Source organism: Sesamum indicum, linkage group LG11 (assembly GCF_000512975.1).
Source record: "Sesamum indicum cultivar Zhongzhi No. 13 linkage group LG11, S_indicum_v1.0, whole genome shotgun sequence".
Classification (NCBI taxonomy): domain Eukaryota; kingdom Viridiplantae; phylum Streptophyta; class Magnoliopsida; order Lamiales; family Pedaliaceae; genus Sesamum; species Sesamum indicum.
This window is the reverse complement of record NC_026155.1, coordinates 7,451,558-7,457,814: the sequence shown is the minus strand read 5'-3', so window position 1 is coordinate 7,457,814 and position 6,257 is coordinate 7,451,558.

Below are 6,257 nucleotides of genomic sequence, written 5' to 3'. Positions count from 1 at the left end.
ACTGAAAAAGACGCGTCCAATAAGCGATCTGAAAAAGATGCACTCAAGCAAAACGCGAACTGAAAAAGACGCGTCCAATATGCGATCTGAAAAAGACGCACTCAAGCAAAACACGAACTGAAAAAGACGCGTCCAATAAGCGATCTGAAAAAGACGCCCTCAACCAAAACGCGAACTGAAAAAGACGCGTCCAATATGCGATCTGAAAAAGACGCGTCCAATATGCGATCTGAAAAAGACGCACTCAACCAAAACGCGAACTGAAAAAGACGCGTCCAATATGCGATCTGAAAAAGACGCACTCGAGCAAAACGCGAACTGAAAAAGACGCGTCCAATATGCGATCTGAAAAAGACGCACTGAAGCAAAATGCAAACTGAAAAGGATGCATCCGAGACATATGTCCCCAGAAAGATGCGTCATGCGAGTCGGCGAGAAGAACGATTGAAAGATGCAATGCGCAAATATAGCAAAATAAGCGAGCTGACAAAAGTTCATCTTCATTTAACAAAATGTCATATACAGGGGTCGTCAAAAATTCCCACCCCACCATCCTGTTCAAAATGAATGAGGTCTCTAAGAATCTCTAGGATTTACATTTTGGCCAGTAAGCTCAAATCCTATTACAAAAAATAGATCGGGATAGATCAGGCGTCAGCTTCCGCCTCCAGCTCGTCCCTCAGGACCATAAATTCATCATCTTGCAGTTCAGGATCCGGGGGAAGGGGTTGGAGGTCGCCATCGAGCGAAATGTCTAACTTGCTGCGGTCAAAAGACTCGCTAAATCCACCAAGCTTTTCGACCTCAGACAAGCAGGTCTCATAGCCCTTGGCGAACGAGTCCGCAGACTTGATCTCGAGTGCGGTCGTGAAAGTATCGGTCTTCAAAAAGTCACGAACCGTGGACATCCTCGAGCCGGCCAAGATACGTTGATGTTCTTCGATTGAAATGCGGCCGGCTTGACCTTCTTCAACCCCGCGCTTGCGGCCCTCCTCGAGTCCAGCTTCACGTCCGGCCTCGAATGCCTCTTTCTTGGCCTCCGACAGAGCCACTTCGTGCTCAGAACGGAGGATCTCTTTATCCTTCTTGGAAGCATCAAGCTCGGCTCGCAGCTTTTGGACCTCATCACTCAAAGACAGAAGATTATTCTCGCTCGGCCAATTGAGCCTTGAGGTTCTGCACCTTCTGGTCAGATTGAATGAAACTCCTCCGGTAATGGGTGCATTTAAGACTCAAGCTCCTGACGAAGGTCATGACCTGCAAGGTCGAAGACAGCAGATAAGAAGATCGAACTAACAGAAAGCAGACCGATCAACCGAGGTGTAGCTGGACTAAAGAGTGAGCCGCGAACTCCTCGAGCCGAATGGGGCTGTTCGTCACCAGCGCCCCTTGATCGCGAACAGAAACGAAGGAATTATATACGGCAAAAGTGTCGTTTCCTGCTTCGCCATAAAGGGATGAGCTCGACATGTCATCCCATTCCGGGGGCGGCACGTTACCGCAAGAGCCGCCCGGCTCTCTTCCCAACACGAAGCGAGCTGCGCCACTCGCAAAAACTTATCCCGATCTTCTTCAGCTCCCGTCTTGTCCGCCGCTTCCTTAGCCATCCGGCTTAGCACGCGCGGGCCTTGCGATTTGGGAGGAGGGGGGTGAGAAGGCTCTGCAGGCTCCTTGCCTTTGCCTTTGTCGCTAGGTCCCAGCTTGGATTTGGGACCATGCCCTTTCTTCGGGGAAGGTCGTTTCCTCTTCTTGGACCCATCCTCGGGAGGACCTTGGTCGACCCCCTGGTCACCACTGGCCTCGTCCAAATTCAATTCTAGCTCTGAAGAGTTGTAGCCAAGGTGACCATGGGCTGAAGGCGTCTCCTCGCTGTCGACCGAGATAGGCTTCTGAACAACTGGGTCCACAACCGCCAGGGTTTTCGAAGGAACTGGGGCAGGCAGGTTAGGGTCCGAAGAGCCTGCGACCCCTTTCCCTTTTTTCGTTGCATCCGAAGGACCTGCGATCTCCCCCCCTTTCCTCGCTTTATTCTGAGATGCGGTCCTCCGCAAAGCCGTGCGCGAGCTCATGATTATACTATCTGCAAAGGAAAAAGTGAGTACGCGCAAGCATAGCAGCAGTTGTAGCAATAAAACGAAAGGAGAATCACCTAGAGACTCTTCAATATGAAGGGAAGCTGGAGAGAGCCCAGATAATTGCAAAACCTTCTCAGTGAGAAGCTTCTTGGGATCGTACTTATAGAGTGTGAGAAGCTTCTTGGGATCGTACTTATAGAGTGTTAAGCTCCTTATCTGATCGCCCTCCAGCCCCCCTCCACATATTTTGGGGGCAGGTTTATACTTGGTCCACTCATTTCTAAAGGGCCAAACACCTCTAGGAGGTCGAACAAAAATGTAGCGATCTAGCCAAGCTCCTACGTTCGACTTCAGGGCGCTCAAATACCCGCAATCAGGCTTGGCCGAGAGATAGAAAAAACCTCGACTACCAGACCGCTTCGAAGTGGTGAAAGAATACAAACTCCAAAAATTGTCAAAACTGGGTTCTAAGCCTAGAAATTGCATCATCACCACAAAAAGAATGATGTGAGTGACAGAATTAGGAGAGAGCTGCATAGGGCATAGCCCCAACTTCTTCAAAATCGCGGCCACCGGAGGAGCCAAAGGAAATCGTAACCCGGCATCGAGGTGTTTGATAGAAAAGGCGCTAAAACCTTCGGGAGGGCGATGCATACGATCGAAAGTAGCAGGGAGGACAACTTCAAAATCGGAGGGTATATGGTATTTCTCCCTAATCTTATGGACAGGAGTTCTAACCTTGCTAACTACAGCCTCCCAAGGGTTCTTGGCAAGTCGATCTTGGAATTTAGCAAGCACAGAAGGACCAGCTTGTTGGTCATTGAGTTTTTCAGCAGGGAACTTCTTATTTCTTTTGGGAGAGGCAGAATACGACCCGTGAGAAGACCCAGACGCCGACCTAGACACCGACCCTGACCCTGAACCCGAAGCTGAGCCAGACCCAGACCTAGAAGACGACCCAGACCTAGAGGACTCAGACCCAGACTCGGAGCCGTTCGAAGAAGACTCAGAACCAGGTCGAGACTTAGAATTCGAGCTAGAGCGAGGAGGCATCGTACCTTTAAGCAGGATGGCTCTGGAAGCAGCAGATCGAATGCGAACTTGAAGTCAGGAGTCCTGGTCGCTCGAAGTTTATGCGTGCGGTAGGTTGAATGTTCAAACGGATGGTGTATTTATAGGCAGACCGCTTTAGGGAAACGCGCCCGAGATTGACCGAGGGGATCCTGCCACATGTACGCGATCCACAGACGTGACGATTCGACTTCCTCAAAGGCAACGAACTTGCACTTTGAAAAAAGTGGGGGAGTAATGATGGGTATACATATAATCCTCCTGCAAAAAGACTGAAACGCCCTTCATTAAGGGCATGATGGTCATTTCAGCGGCCGGATCCGCGTGTTTTGTAACGGGCGGGTCGTAGAGGACCCGACCCGGGTCGCGTGAACCGACAGAAGACCCGGACAATGACGACCATTCGATCAGAATGTGAATCAACAAGATGAAGCCACGTGGCCCAGTACTTGCCGTACAACTGTGTACTATAAATAGACCCCGATACGCCATAAATGAGGTAACTGCTATACATTAATTGAGATCGAACTTTGAGATAGAATATATTTCTTTCGATCAACCTAACTTGAGCGTCGGAGGGTCATTGTCGGGGACGTGCCCGACGAGCTCACGGTTCGTGTCTTATTCTCAGGGGATCCAAAATCTGTTTCGGAAGAGTTAGTCGATCAGCGGTGAGATCGTCTCAGGAGATCGAATAATTCGACCCGGATCAGATACATTAAATCGCTATCCTGTAAAGTAAAGACATGTTGTAAGAAGTTAAACGGTAATTTGAACATTGAAATGTTACTATTGCATGTTATATGATTTTTTATTCATCTATTATATATAATAGGAACAAAATGTCAGTGTATAAAATTCAAGTTTTTCAATAATATGCTATAGGAATTGTTCATTGTGAAAAAATATCAAAGGTGTAAGCTACTCTTAAACCATCACTAGATATACTTGTACCTCTCAAAAAAAGGCAACAAAAATAAAGAAAAAATGGCACACAATCATAGATGAACAGTGTCTACGCGGTTGAAAAAAAGTATGAATAGTCCAATAGGTCTTTTATATCTTTGTATTATATATTATAATTTTATTAATACAGATAAGATTGTAACAAGTATTTTAAATTAGCTATTAATTTGGTCATCTAATAAGTTATTAACATACATATAAAACTAAAGTATAATTATAACCATAAACACATGTGGGGTGGGGGTGGGGGTGGGGGTTGGTATGTTTGCTGTAGAAATTGGTTTTAAGGGAGACCCTTGACTTCAAACAATTCTGAGGCAACAAGAGTGATACCACACTTCCCAAAAGGAGGTTCTTCTCTATCTATCTATCTGCATTTTTGGTTCCTAGTCTTGCTTGTGGTGAATGTGGAGAATCAAAAAGAATATTATATGGTCTTGCTTACTCAAGTTGGAGTGCATTATTTTTTACTAGCTATTATCATCTCAATCAATATCATATAATATACAATGCAAATAGTGATACTTTCTCACCACCCCAGTGTGTAGCAATATTAACACAAGACATCACAATGGAAATGACATCCCCACGTTGCCTCACTTTGTAGCTATCAGTACATGATATTCCCACTACCAGGAATATGCCGATATCCTACGCACTATGGTACTTAATTTTTATATTTTTTTTTTTTTCATATCACACAACCCACAATTCATGTGATATCACATCATCAATCACATCGTTATAACAACATCTCCTGGTTAGGTAACAATATCTTTATCTCAATTTACTTTTTAAATTCCATTCAACAATCAATATAGCATCAACCATCATTCATCTGTCTTTCTTAACAGTTACAAATAGAAAATCACATAACAACAACTTCACAAAAGCAACAATATAATCCAAACATGTAGCTAATAATTTACAATCAAGTTTACAGAAAACAAGTGTGTGTATATATATCCATATATATATATAAATTCAAATTGTAATTACCTCAATCTTAAAATGATTAAGTTAGTAGATGGGGTTGCTTAACCCTCTACTCTACCTTCGTATTCTATAATAAATCATAACCCGTATAATCAATATATCGAGTATGTCGTAAATTTAAATAAAATATTAAACAACATTCACGTATTTTTCACCAATATTTTAATATTTCATTTATATTATAAATAAAGTAATTTAGTTAATAGTCTATAACATTTCTAACTCAATGGAAATATTTAATCAATCACTAAGTTTAGCCGAATCAAATTAATTATATAGCAAGTGTATGTGTATTACACTTACTATGTGATTGGTCATTTTTCCCAAACTGTATAGCAATCACACGACAAGTATATTGTGCTTGTCATATGATTGGTTCAGGTTCGATCGAATCCAATCTGAGTTAGAATTTCACGTTTGTGTGTGTGAATCTTTGTCATTCTCAAGTGGCTATTTATCTATTCATAGATGGTGATGCGTTTTGTGTATATGCCTTTCTAAATAATAAAGGATATAACATTACTGTTGTAAGAAAAATTCTTGTCTGAATCCAATTTGGTTAAATCGGAATCAATCATAGTATTTGCCATGTGATTGATATACAATTTAAAAAAAAATGTCCAATTATAAAACAAATGTGATTAGATTGATTCTACTAAACTAGGTCCTGAAAAGAATTTTTCGTGTTGTAAAAGGTGCAGCCCGTGCTGCTGTCCTCAAATATCCATCTCTATTCTCCTTTTCTTTCTTATAACTTTTGTTAAAATTATAATTCAATCCCTTATATTCTAAATTTTTAAAATTTGATCCCTAAATATTTTATAAAGCTTCAATTTAGTCCCTTCAACTTTTAATATATTCAAATATGAACTTATAATTTATGTATAATTAACATTACTTTTTCTTAATAATAATCATTTAGCCCCTAAGTTATGTAAATTGTAGAACGTGGATCCCCAGTTAGTCAAATACCCGCCCTGTTGCCATATTTAGTTATGAATTATGAGTATAGATAAAGCGGGCTATGTTTACAAGGATTTGATTTGAATATGGAAGACTGATAGGTGTTGGCGGAAACTCGGAGTGAAAAATGGCACACGCCGCAAGATTGAATCTACGAATGCAGAAGGAGCTGAAGCTACTGCTCAC